A 14,224-nucleotide genomic window follows, 5' to 3' on the forward strand; every position below is an offset into this window, starting at 1 on the left:
CCATGCACTACTGTTCCCCTAGTGCATGGATCCGCTTCTTCCTCACAAGCTGGGGCTTTCTCCCTCCTCCCCCCCGCCCCCAGCAGGAAGCTATCATTGGCGTTTCAAACTCTGGGGCAGGAGGGGGTGGTAAGACCTAAGGCTGGAGCATCGGTGCAGGCTCCCTGCTGTGGGGGAATTAAAGGGGGGAGAGGGGATTCAGCTTGAGCCACAGACCACCTGCAAGGAATCTGCAAGGCATCTGCAGACCACCAGTGGTCTGTGGGCCCCACTTTGACAAACACTGCCTTAGAGCTTTACATTTTTTGCCACTGAAGAGACAGCTCTACTATGTGTATTTCCAGTGCTAAGTGAAAGGAAATGCTAAGCTGTCTCAGGAACCACTCTATGCGTACAATGAGAACATTCTTTTTTTTCCCAAAGGTAGTCATTTAGGTAGCTGAAATCTATCCTTTTGTCTGGATGTCCAGTTTGAGGAGGGAGAAGTAACTAGCCATTTGAACTCCATTCATCGGAGGAAGTGGGTTGTTCTCACGAAAGTTCATGATACCATCTACATGTTTTGTTAGTCTCTAAGGTGCTGCTAGACCATTCATTGTTTTTTAAATATTTCTAGCCACTTGAATGTTTGAGTTGCACAACTACCACTTAAAATTTACCCACCTTACTGTTTATTTACTATATTAAACAGAACTATGAGTTGTTGTGTTTATGTATAGACTGAATCACAATAAAATGGGAAATACTTTAGGTACAAGATTTCACACATTTTTGTTAATGTGAAAAGTCTGCCTGTCTCTAGGGGAAACTAACTGCCAGATTTTGTGCAAGTCAGAATTTCAATACAAGAAGAAGAGATGGATGAAGCCTGGAGGAAGGGCTGGAAGGGAAGTGTGCCTACTAAATGCCCTTGAAAAAATTAGAGAGGTAGCAATTCACCATCCTACAGACAAGGATTCTGAGCTCAGACCTTGTCTGTATTTTAACTCTCATGAAAGGAAAGGACATAATGGAAAATATAGCTTGTAATCTTGACTTTAAATAGATTATAATAGAAAAATTCTACACATAGCCAATGAAATATATACTGTCCATGGAATACTCATGAATGGTTATAGATATGATTGAAGAGCAGACGATGGTCCATGTAATAATAGCGTTAGTTCCCTAATATTTGTTGCTTAATATACAAGTAAGGCATGTACTGTAAGCCTAGATTCTACAGTGATACAATACAAATGTTTCTGTCATTGCTTTGCTGACTGACCCTGGGCAAGTCCCTTAATGACTATATGCCTCAGTTTCCCCATATGTACAACAGAGACGATGACATTGAGCAATCTCTCTGAAGTCCTTGGAGTCTTACAGCTGAAACAAATTGTATGTAATCATTGTGATAGGCTGCTGGCTAAGCCAGAGCTCTGCCTCTGCAGACCGATTGGAAAGGGTAATTGAAGCCAGCTGAGCAAGCCCATGTCTGAGGGGCTAATGGGAAACAGCTGTGGACCTCTTTAGGGGTATGTCTACACTACAAAGTTAGTTCGAACTAACGGACGTTAGTTTTAACTAACTTTCCTAGGTGCTACACTAGCGCTCCGCTAGTTCGAACTTAATTCGAACTAACGGAGCGCTTAGTTCGAACTAGGTAAACCTCATTTTACGAGGATTAAGCCTAGTTCGAACTAGCTAGTTCGAATTAAGGGCTGTGTAGACCCTTAATTCGAACTAGTGGGAGGCTAAGGCTTCCCAGGTTTCCCTGGCGGCCACTCTGGCCAACACCAGGGAAACTCTATTGCCCCCCTCCCGGCCCCGGAGCCCTTAAAGGGCCACAGGCTGGCTACACAGTTTGTGCCAGTTGCAAGGCTGCAAGCACCCGTGCCAGCAGACCCTGCACCTGCCACAGGATGAGCCAGCCATCCGAGGGCTCCCAGCCCTCCACTGTTCCCCAGGACCAGCCTGGTGGCTCCCAGGAGCCTGCCCGGGGGCGCAAAAGGCGCGGGCGCCCGCCTGGTCAAGTACGGAGATTGTGGACCTCATCGAGGTTTGGGGGGAAGCCTCCAATGTCCACGATCTCCGCACTAGCCACAGGAACGCGGCAGTGTACGGCCGCATGGCTGCCAGCCTGGCCGCCAGGGGCCACCAGCGCAGCCGGGAGCAGGTCCGCTGCAAAATTAAGGATTTGCGGCAGTCCTACTCCCGGGCCTGCCAGCCAGGGGCTGACCCGGAGGCCTGCCCCCACTTCCACACCCTGGACCGCCTCCTGGGGGCTCATGCCGTCCCTGCCCCCCGGGACGTGATAGACCCCGGGGCAGAGGGACCGCTCCTGGAGACGGAGGAGGAGGAGGAGGGCTCTGAGAGCCAGGAGCCTGCCGCCAGCCTGCCCGGGACCCGGGTCCTCCGAGGCACCCCACAGAGCCGCTCGCCTGTGTCGTCCAAGGCCGGGGAGGCGTCCACCTGTGAGTACCCTCGTGTTCCCCTTATGTGTACGGGGGGCTGGGGTGAGAGGGAGCCCCGGGACCGTGCGCCTGGGCCTTGCCCACCACGGAGCAGCAGCTGGGGATCCTGCAGGGGCCCTGGCCTTTCAGAGGGGAGCTGGGTTTCACACACCTGGGCCCCTGGGGAAATTGACCGCTGGTCTTGTTGCACCACAGCCGCAGCACCCGGGCACACCACCCCGCCTGCAGCAGCCGCCCGCGCCCGGGCAAGCAGGACAGCCAGGAACCAGGAGGAGTACCAGAGGCAGCACCTCCGGTTCCTGGATCAACAGCTCCGTCTCCAGGACAACTGGGTCCAGGAGGACCTGAGGCTGCGCCGGAGGAGTCTGGAGGCCCTGGAGGAGCAGGGCCGTGCCCTGCGAGGCCACCTCCAGAGCCTGCTCGACCGCTTCCCATTTCCTCCTCCCTCTGCTCCCCCTGCTTCCCCTGCTCCTCCTGCTCCCCCTCCTGCTCCCGCTCCTGCTTCCGCTCCTGCTTCCTCCACACCCCCTGTCCCTCCTGCCCCCCCCTCCACAACCATTTCCCACCAACGCCCCCGGACCCGCAGTGTGGCGAGACGGGAGAGGCAGCCGGACTCCCACCCCTGAGCTTTCCTTTCCCTTCCTCCCTTCCCTCCCCTTCCAGCTCCCTCCTCCCAGGTTTCCCGTCCCCTCTCCCACCCTCCTTCCTCCCTTCCCGCACCCAGTTATGTTAAATAAACAGACGTTTTTGTTTCAAAAACAGGTGTCTTTATTTTACAGTAGATAGGGAGGGGAAAGGGGAAAGGGGGTAGGGTGGAAGAAGGCCCCAGTGGGGCATGCAGGGAGAGGTCAGTCCTCCTCCTCCTCCACCAGGAAGCTCTCCCGCAGGGCTTCCCGGATCCGGACAGCCCCCCGCTGGGCTTCCCGGATGGCGGCGGTGCGGGGCTGACCGTAGTGTCCAGCCATGCAGTCAGCCTCAGCCATCCAGGCTGGCAGGAAAGCCTCCCCCTTTCACTCACACAAATTGTGGAGCACACAACATGCCGCCACCACGGGAGGGATGTTGTGCTCAGCCAGGTTCAGACGGGTGAGGAGGCATCGAAAGTGGGCTTTCAGTCACCCGAAGGCCCCCTCCACCACGATGCGGGCCCTGGTCAGCCTGGCATTGAAGGCCTGGCGGGAGGGATTGAGGTGCCCCGTGTAGGGCTTCATCAGCCACGACTGCAGTGGGTAGGCGGCATCCCCCACCAGGCACACGGGCATGTCAACGTCCCCGATCCTGATGTGGTGGTCGGGGAAGAAGGTCCCGGCCTGCAGCCGCTGGCACACGGAGGAGTTGCGGTACACCCGGGTGTCGTGTGCTTTGCCGGACCAGCCCACATTAATGTCCGTGAACTGGCCCCGGTGGTCACACACGGCCTGCAGGATCACAGAGAAGTACCCCTTTCTGTTGACGTACCGGGACGCCTGGTGTTCCGGGGCACGGATGGGGATGTGCGTCCCGTCGATGGCCCCCCCGCAGTTGGGGAAGCCGAGGGCGCCGAATCCCCGGATGACGGCGTCCGGGTCGGCGAGGCGGACCACCCTGTGGAGCAGCACCCGGTTGATGGCCTTGACCACCTGCGGAGAGAGACACAGCAAAGCGCCAATCAGTGGGGTGCCCAGGTGGCTGGGAGCATGCGTGCCCTGGCAGTGCCCCGTGCCCCACTCCCGGAAGCAACCCCCCTGGCAGCGTGTAGTACGGCCGGGACAGCCCGACCCCTCCGGTTCGGGGCGCTTTCGCCTCCTCCCACCCCCCCCTTTGTCCCTGGGGCGGCCCATCCCCTCCTCACAGCGCCCTTACCCCCGGCTTGGTGGCCAACGAGTGCCATACCTGCATGAGCCCCGCTCCGACGGTGGATCTCCCCACGCCAAACTGGTTTCCGACGGATCGGTAGCTGTCCAGCGTGGAGAGCTTCCAGAGGGCGATGGCCACCCGCTTCTGGAGGGGGATGGCGGGTCTCATGCGAGTGTCCCTTCTACGCAGAGCAGGGGCGAGCCAATCGCAGAGCTCCAGGAAGGTGTCCCTCCTCATCCTGAAGTTCTGGGTCCACTGTCGGTCCTCCGAGCACTCCAGGACAATGCGGTCCCACCAGTCGGTGCTGGTGTCCAGACGCCAGACGCGGCGGGGCACACCGGTGCTGGGGCGCCGCCACGGCTCCTCCACGGCCCCCAGGGCGGCCAGGCGGAGAGGCAGGGGGCTGACGTTCATCAGGTGGTGCCAGGCAGCCTCGAGCCATTGGTGGCAGGCTTGCAGCAGCAAGTCCAGAACGTGCACCAGAAGGTGCAGGGCGAGCTCTGGCTCCATGTTGCCACCTGCGGCGGCCCCCCCGAAGGGAAGCACCGACACAGACGGGCACAGAGACCGACGCTTTGCTGTCCCTCGGCGAGGTTGGCAAGCAAGCAGGAAAAGCTGAGAACCGGCTGTCCAGGGGGGTCCCTTTAAGCTCGAGCCTCAGAGAGCCTCAGACAGCAGCCACACAAAGCAACTACTGACCTGATGCCCAGCCAGAACCGGTTTCATCTGCCCTTAAATGCCCCCCTGCGTCCAATCAGTGTGGACGCGCTAGTTCGAATTAGCAAAATGCTAATTCAAACTAGTTTTTAGTTCTAGATGCGTTAGTTCGAATTAGCTTAGTTCGAATTAACTAATTTGAACTAAGTTAGTTCGAATTAGCGCTGTAGTGTAGACGTACCATAGAAGAGGATTAGATAAGGCTTCCGGGGGACAGTGGAAGGGGAGGAGTCAGAGAGTGGCTGAGGGTGCTCCCCAGCCAGAAGAAGAGGTTTACCTGAGTTTGCTATGAACAAAGCTTTGTAAATAGAAGGCGGTGGGAAATTGGCATGGACAATAAAAGACACGGGTGATTGCACTAAAGTGGATCTTTAGTTGATTTGTGGATGAAGAAGGGGTCTCAGGGCAAGGAGCCTGGATGAGGACCTTGCCACACGTGATGTCAGGAGAGGGAGTCAGAGCCAGTGAATGTGGTTGGTGGCCCAGAGATGGAGGAGACCCTGCAGTGGCTCATCAAGCAACAAGAACAAGTGCAGCAGGCCCTGCAAAATTTCTAGCAGTCACACCATGTGGAGACCCAGGCCTTGCTAACCTGTCAGGCAGAACAGCAACAAAGCCTGCAGAATTTTATTAAGGATCAGAGCAAGATGCAGCAGCAACTCCTGCAGCAAATGTTGAATATCAGGGGAGGGGATGGCACCTGTCCACCAGGTCCAGAACTCTGTAAAATAGAGCCAGCAGATAGCCCAGACATTTTTTCTGGGGACATTTGAGTGGGTAGCCATGGACAGCTGGATGGAAGAGGACTACCTGGGTCCTACATCTGGCTCATTACCTGGCAGGAGAGGCTTAAGTGGCCTACATGGCTTTGGGGGTTGAACAAGCCCAGAACTATGAGGCAGTGAAGGCAGCCATTCTGAACAGGGTATGGCTGTCCACAGAAAAATATCACAAGAAATTTCAATCAGCCCTAGGGACAGCAGTAGTGAGGCCCTGGAAGTTTTCCTAGAAGTTAGCAGACTGGGCAACCTGCTGGCTGATGTGGGAGACACAGATGGTGTGGGAAATAATGGATTCACTCATACCCGAGCAGTTGCTGAAAGCCCTACTGGAGAATATCCATGTGTGGGTCAGGTGCCACCAGCCTGACTCAGTGGATGCAACGGTCAGGCTGCCTGAGGAATATACTGAGGCGGAGGCTCCCCAGACGAAAGGCTGACCATACAGGGAGAAGAACCTAGGGAGGAAGATGGAGGAGCCCCTTTCTGGGAAAGGACCCGGGAGGAAGGAAGCATCCCGAGGAACACCTGGCGGGGCCAGCACAATGATCTGCTGGCAGTGTGGGAGGGCAGAGCATAGGAAGCGGGGCTGCCAGACAGTATGAACTGTGGATACGCGGGACGCTGTGGGTGGAAGCAGGTGGGAGGACTTGGTAAAAGGTGGAGTCTGCCCACTGTCCCAATGCAGGTAGGGAGAAAGGCCCTGTCCTGTGCAGGCTAATGGACTCTCCGTCAGCCCACTCGCTCCTGTGGAAGGAGCTGGTAAGACCACACTGGACGGTCCCTGGAGCACAGGTGATGCTAAAATGTGACCATAGGGATAAGAGGTTCTACCCTGTAGCCCAGGTGCCACTGTAAGAGAGGGGCAGACTGGAAGCGGGTGGGGATAGTGGACCGGATGCTGTACCTGGTGATGGTAGGTCAGGATTGGACCCAGCCTGTCACAGAGAGAGAGGAGTCTCAGGGGCAGGTGAGAGGTCCTGCTAAGTGAGGCAGAAGTGTAGCTCCCAGTGCTATGGGTGTGGAGTTCCAGGCCACAAAGGGGGTGGTGCCCTAAGCCCATGGAGACAGACAAATGGGAAGCACATCTGATTGTGATGGGTAGCCCTCCCCTCCCCCAAGGAGGGGAGGCAGTTGGATCTCTCCCCAGAGCATCCTCCAGAGGAAGAGACACTGACACTAGGTGGGGAGATGAGGGAAACTGATACCCAGATGGTACTGCACAAAGGGGGATGGAACCCTGACCTCCCCCCTCCGCCCCAGTTCAGGTTGAAGAGGTACTCGAAGAGAGGCCCAGACAGGGGTGTGATTGGTGTGAGGACCTGTGGAGAAGGGCTGAATTTTATGGGTTGGGCCCTTATCATTATAATTTTTGCATGGAGGGAACAAAGGAACCTCCTTAAGAAGCCCCGAGGGAGTACCTGGGCACAAGTGGGGATTTGCCCCAGAGGGATCCCCATAGCAAGGGACAGAGTGGCCCAGGAAAAGGGGTGGAACCCCATGGATTGCCCAGCCCAGAGTGAAGGACCAACCCACAAGGACCCCATGACAAAGGGGGGCAGGCCACCCCCAAGGGTGGAGAAATTTAAGGACTAGCAGGCCATCCTACGCACTCAGCTGCAGGAAGCACTGAGCTGTCAGGATAAGGGCCCCAGAGAGGGCCAGGGCAGGCCTGAATCTAGTGATTCATAAGGGGGGAGGTGTATGACAGGCTGTTGGCTAAGCTAGACCTCTGCCACTACAGCCTGGCTGAAAGGACAGTGGAAGCCAGCTGAGCAAGCTCATGCCTAATGGAAGCAACTGTGGGCCTCATTGGCAAAAGGCTAGATAAGGCAGCAAAGAAGACAGTAGAAGGGGAAGAGTCAGAGAGGGGGTGAGTGTGCTCCCAGCCAGCTGGAGAGGAGAGCTGAGTTTGCTGCTGGGCCAAAGCTCTGTAAATAGGTGGTGGGAAATTTGTAGGGATGATAAAAGACACAGATGATTGCACAAGAGAGGGTCTTCGTGTGATTTGTAGCTGAAAAAGGGAGCCCAGGATGAGGGTCTTGTGCGAGGACCTTGTCACAGTATTGTCTTGTCTCTTTCAAAATTAATACACTGAGTAAATATGTAATTTGCTCAGTTACTTTACTATCCAGTTCCACTTACAGGTTGACTGCAATCTATTCATTATTCTACAGGTTGGAATTCCCTGGTCCAGTACTCTTGGGGCCTGAGAGGTCCAGAAGGAGGGAAGTCTGGCCTCTGGCTTTCCTCGGGCTCCACTTCCAGTTTCTGGCATGGCCACTCCGAGCCTCCACTCCAAGCCGCCATCCTGCTCTGCCTTGGGCCCTGGCTGGCCATAGTAGTTCTCCGCTCCCAGTGGCTCTATGTTCCTGACTGCCAAACTGAGATCCCAGCCACTGGCAACCTCTTTGGTCCGGGACTCTCTGGTCCAGCAACCTCCATGGTCCAACAACAAAATTCAACCTGGACTTTGCTCACTTTTCCGGAAGGGAAAAATAATTCTTTAGAACTCTGTGGAATGACTTTGGCCAGTTCACTGGAAGTATTCAGGATGCAAACTGTGACTTCAGATGGGCTACGCTTGGAAGAAAAAATGGGGTACAACAAAATGATAAATAGATTTTGCAAGAATTTTATACCACATTTGTATTTGGAGGATATCATCATGCTCTTCCTTCTTGCATGCTTGATTCAGTAGTGAAAGAATGAACAATACTGATATTTAAACCAGCACTCAATCATCTGGGTTACTCAGAAGAGGGGTTTTCTGATACTTTCGGAAGGAGCTGAATCCAGGCCCGGCCAAAGAGTCTGTGGGGCCCAACACTGTGGTTGGCTGAGCCACACGCCTCCCAGTCAGGGTAGTGAGTAAGCAGCCAGATGGGAGGAGAAGGGGGCTGAGAGCTGGGCTGTATAGGGCCCTGAATGTGCAGGGCCCAAGGCAACTGCCTTGCTTGGCTGAGCCTAGCTGGACCTGGAAGTTCTTCCAAGCCAACAGATACCAGTACTAGGCTGAAGAGAGGAGTGCTTGTCATCATGGAGTCAGCCAGAGACACTGTAGCTAGGAATGGGCAGGGCAGAGACTTGAGCCAAGGGAAATTGGGGATGAACTAATGAGTCAGTTTAGACAACGGAGTCCTGGCTGGGTATAGATACAGGTAGGAGCAAGTTGGGTAGGGGACTGACTAAGTGGAGAGTCATCCCCTGTTCCCCCCCAGCTACCTACTGGTGCCTCTCACCATCTTCCATTCTGTTACTTCTCTTTTTAGAAAAACATTGATTTAAACAGACTTTATTAGGGGTCAGAGTCAACATGCCCATTGAAATAAATGGAAGTCTTGTTCATTCCTCTTCGAGTTATTGATTCAACTTGTCCTCAAATAGCACTGCATGGGTTTTTATCCAGTTCATTCTAAAGGACCAGATTCTTGAGCCACTGTGAGCTTGTGTAAACACCACTCTCTGGATTTGAACCTAGGACCTCTGGAGCAGAGTATAGGAGCCTCTACCCTCTGAGCTAAAAGCCAGTTGCTTCCCAACCCATGCTGTAGAGGTCTCTTGATCTTAACTGTTGCTGTGGTCTGAGAGCCACTGCATGGTAACCACACTAGGTGTGTGGGTTACACTTGCTCTAGTTTATCTTTAGTTGTCAGTAGCACACTAACCCAGGGCTTGAGTGTTCAAAGAGTGAGTTGGTCTGTACGTAGTTACTGAAGAATTTCCATTTGCCCAAGTCTGCATTCCCCACTAGAATGGATAGATGGTAGGGTCCTTAAGTAACTAGGACTTTGAATCTATCTTTGTGCAAGGGGTGTATAAACAGGCTATCTTTCCCTCAAATATTTTGCTACCAAGATGGTGCAGCACCAATTGTTATAGGGAAGTGCAAACAGGGCCTCATGGGGCCACCAACATTTTAAGTGACCTGTCCTCCAAGCCGACTCAGATAAGGACAAGAAAAAGTTGTTACAATGAACAATCTTGCCTGTATTCACTCTGGTTGTTACTAGCACTGAAGCTAAACTCAAGGGAAGCATTAAGAAAATAAGACCCATGCAAGGAAGGCCAAGAAGAGTAAGCATCAATGAAGCCAGCAGAAAACAGGATTAGGATTATGTGAGCCTTTTATTTCCTGGCTTCAAAGGCCTTGTCTGTGGCAACCATCTTAGAAAAATCAAGCAAGTGCCAGTTTCATTAGCTGCATGTAGTCTTTAATTGTCTTTTTTCATATCCACAGAAAATAACTGTGTTCATGCATCAGCTTCCCTAAAATGCCATATCATCTACTTACCGGGAGGTGTCCATACGCTTTTGCTCAAGTATCTGCAACCTTTCAGTGCGTCACCTCCGATGTCACTCAAACTGGCCTGGCCATCCCTCCATTATGGTGTGAAGCTAATCCAAATTCAAGTGAGTGGCATCATGACTTGGTACATGTGCTTTCAGCACCTCTTGGTTTGGCCCAAACAGCAACCAGGCCAAAAGGGCCACCCAAGCCAGCAACCTATCTGGCCTATAGCTAGACCAACCACTACCTGCCTCATGGAAGGGTACCAATTCTAGTGCAAATGCCTGAGTGCAAGAGCTCTAACCAAGATTTTTTTCAGAAGTGACTAATGGATGTAGGGTACCACAACTTCTGGGCACCTGAGTTGAGGCTGTGTTCCCTGTAAGCTGTGTGGGCAGTTACCAAGAAGAAATTTAAACACCACCCAGCTGATTAGCAGAGCACTCAAAGCAGGCAGCATGTCTTTCTACTATTGGTGCACATCTGCACATGCCTCAGGGCACATAACAATGTATTCTGCACATGAATAGAAAAAATTAGAGGGACCATTGTTCCAAGGGTTTGATTTTCAAGTCATTCTGTGCATCTGCTCTCTGAAAAAATCCTTTCAAGAGATTTCATTTTGGACACCCAAAAAGTGGAGACATCCCTTAACTTACCTTCTGTGTGTATTTAATGCCAATATGTCATCTGAAGAAAGCAAAACACAAAAGGAGGTATGAATGGCCAAGGAAATTCAATTTTAAATGCAAGCAAATACTTGCATGAAGCTGTGTGCTGTATTTTCTAGCTTTACAAGCAGGTTTCCTCTGCAGACTTGTTACATCTTGTCTTAAACTAAGGCTAGGTGTACACTAAAGGGGAAGGTTGAATTAAGATACACAACTCCAACTACATTAATTATGTAGCTGGAGTCGACATTTCTTAATTCAAGTTTTCCTGACATTCCCCACAAAGGGAGACCAATGGGAGCAGACACTCCCATTGACTTCCCTTACTCTTCAAAGGAACAGGAGTACCAGCTACTGACCAGGCATCCTCTAAGTTCAATTTATTGGGTCTTTAATAGACCTGCTAAATTGAACTCTGGAAGATGGATCACAGCTGCATTGATCTTCCCCCTAGTGAAGACATGGCCTCAGATTTAGAGCTCTAATGAGTAGCTACTGTCCTTTTCTAGAAGCTTGTGAACTGCTTTATATAGTGGAGTCGTGACCTAATTAGGACACCACTTGTTATTCTAATGTAAGCCAATAATAGCAAACAACATTTGGAACGTATCTAAAAAAAGCCTTTTGTTCACTTTTTTACATGTATACATAGGGTGCAAGGAGTCTTATTTTCACGCACATTGAGTATGTACATAAGAAAATTCTCTATTTTGAATATAATGCACACTATGATTAGAGGTTTCACAGGTAGCTTTGTTAGTTTATTTCAGCAAAAACAACAAGAAGTCTGATGGCACCTGAGAGACTAGCACATTTTTAAATATGATTACATTTTATTAATACAGACATAGTGACTACTCTAAGATAGTGTGTCAGCTCTAATACATTTCAAAGGTGTTTGACACCTTGTTACTTCAATTCTTCATTTACTGAAGTCAAGTCTTTGAAATTCATAGACACATCTGTTGGAGGTTGCATTTTGACAAAGGGCATCTACTTCAAAGTGCTATGCCTGGGATAAATAGCTAATCTAGGAGAACCTCTGGCCTTTTACCCTGAGCTCAACAATTACTTTAACATGTGATACCAATTATTGGCCTGTGAAGTAAGAGCTGTACATATACAAAAATATATTAATACTGTATTTTCTGGCAGGCATAATCCAGGTGACCAATTCAGAAAAATGTCTTCCATCACTTCCTTTAAACTTCTTGCATTATTAAGGTGTACTGAAATTTAAGGCAAAGTTTTCCTGAAAGAGCTTTGTTTGGACATGATGAACAAAGGAAAGACAAATTTCTCCCATTCACATTAGTCTTACACACTGTTCTTCAACTCCAAATCATTGGTTCCTGTCTTTTCAATGCAAACAGTGCCCCCTGGTGCACCCAATCAAGTTTAAAAGAATCATTCCAGAGGGAAAAATCTATGGGGTATAACACAACACAAGCAGGTTGTGTGTGTTTGTTATTTACGTTTTTAATTACATCTGCCATTCAGGAGTGGCATGAAAGCACCAAATTCCATCAGTATGGCACAATCATAGAATCCTCGGTCTGGAAAAGATCTCAGGAGGTCATCTAGTCCAACTTCCTGCCCAAAGCAGGACCAGCCCTCACTAAATCATCCCAGCCAGGGTTATGTCAAACCAGGACTTAAAAACCTCTAGGGACGGAGATTCCACCCCCTCCCTCGGTAACCCATTCCAGTACTTCACCACCCTCCTTGGGAAATAGGTTTTCCTTATGTCCAACCTAGACCTCCCCCACTGTAACTTGAGACCATTGCTCCTTGTTCTGTCATCCATCACTACTGAGAACAGCCTCTCTCCATCCTCTTTAGGAAGTTGAAGGCTGCTATCAAATCCCCCATCATTCTTCTGTTCTGCAGACTAAATAAACCCAAATCCTGCATCCTCTCCTCGCAGGTCATGTGCTTCAGCCTCCTAATCATTGTGATTGCCCTTCACTGGACCTTCTCTAATGCATCCACATCCTTTCTACAGTGGGGGGCGGAAGGGAGAGGAGGGAATCCAGAACTGGACACAATACTCCAGATGTGTCCAGACAAGATTAACTATTCATGTCATTCCATTCACGATGGATTATTTGGTAATAAAAAGTTATGAACTATGTCTAATGAACAAAAGATACCATCTCTTCCCAGCAGTGGTCAGTCACTGATGCAATGCATCTAGCAGAGATTCTTTATTGTCTGGCTTATTATTGGGCCTAATATGCTGTTATTTCTTTCTTGGTATAATTACTGTTTGTCAACCGTCCTCTAAACTAATGAGATCAACATCCTAACCTGTTTCACGCTGTATGAAAAAACACAGCAACAGCAAAACAAATACAACCTCAGAAAAGTATAAAACTTCAAAATTGCTCTGGGAACAGTTTTAACTGCTACTATTAAGTGTAGTAAATTGACTCTCAGACACCTCAGTAGTATCAGTTAACAATAAGTTGTGATCTAGTCAACAGTATGCATTTCTAGAAATTATTTCTGTCTGGTGACACTTCTTTATCAAGAGACAGAAGGGTACACATGATAGATTTGTAATTATACTGGAAATACAGCTGCCTTCCTGCAAAGCAGCCATCACATGAATGCTTACACCTGCCATGCAACAGGAGTGTTTTCAAAGGAACCTAAGGGAATTAGTGGTCAGATATTAAAAAGGACTTAAACATTTAAAGGCACATCTAGTTCACTAGTGGGATTTTTAGAAGTGCCCATGAATTCAATGAGAGTTAGGTGTGTAAATAGTTTTGAAAAAAAATCACACTCGCTGCATATTTAGGTACCTAAAAATCTTTAAAAATCAGGCCTCAGGAGTCTAATTCCTACAGACACCTTCGAAAATCCTAACCTTAACGTTTTGTAAAGATAGGCCACTTAACATGGTAGGCACAGGAAATAAAGACCTCAGACTTCCCAAACATGGTATCCTTTTCGTCTGTGCTGTTAGTAGGTTTCAAAAATTGATGTTAAGCAGTCTCAGAGGTAACTTATGCACAGCGGAGCTGACAGCCTTGCTGGGCTCCTGAGCACGGTGGGGGGAGAGGGTGCTTCAGGTGGAAGAGATGAGGCTAGGGCACCTAGTCCTCAGCAATGCCTGGAGCATGCCATGCCACACACCTCTGCAGCCCTCACATGCTGCAGCAGTACTCCAGCATCAATTTAAAGGGCCCAGTGCTCCAGCCACCACTGCTGCTGCAGTAGCAACTGTGGCTAGCCATGGGCCCCTTTGAATCATTAGTCCTCAGGGCAATTTTCCCTTTTGCCTTCCCTGTAAGCTGGCCTGTATACAAAGAATGGGTGAGATCCCATGGTGGGAAGCAAGAGGAAAAATAGTTCAAGAGAGCTGGCAGTTTCTCAGAGACAAACTATCCCACTGTATTGGAAAGATAGGAAGTATGGCAAGTGATGACTCTGGCTTACCAGGAGATCTGAATGATCTGAAACTCA

The sequence above is a fragment of the Pelodiscus sinensis genome, chromosome 15, assembly GCF_049634645.1.
Source record: "Pelodiscus sinensis isolate JC-2024 chromosome 15, ASM4963464v1, whole genome shotgun sequence".
NCBI classification, from domain to species: domain Eukaryota; kingdom Metazoa; phylum Chordata; order Testudines; family Trionychidae; genus Pelodiscus; species Pelodiscus sinensis.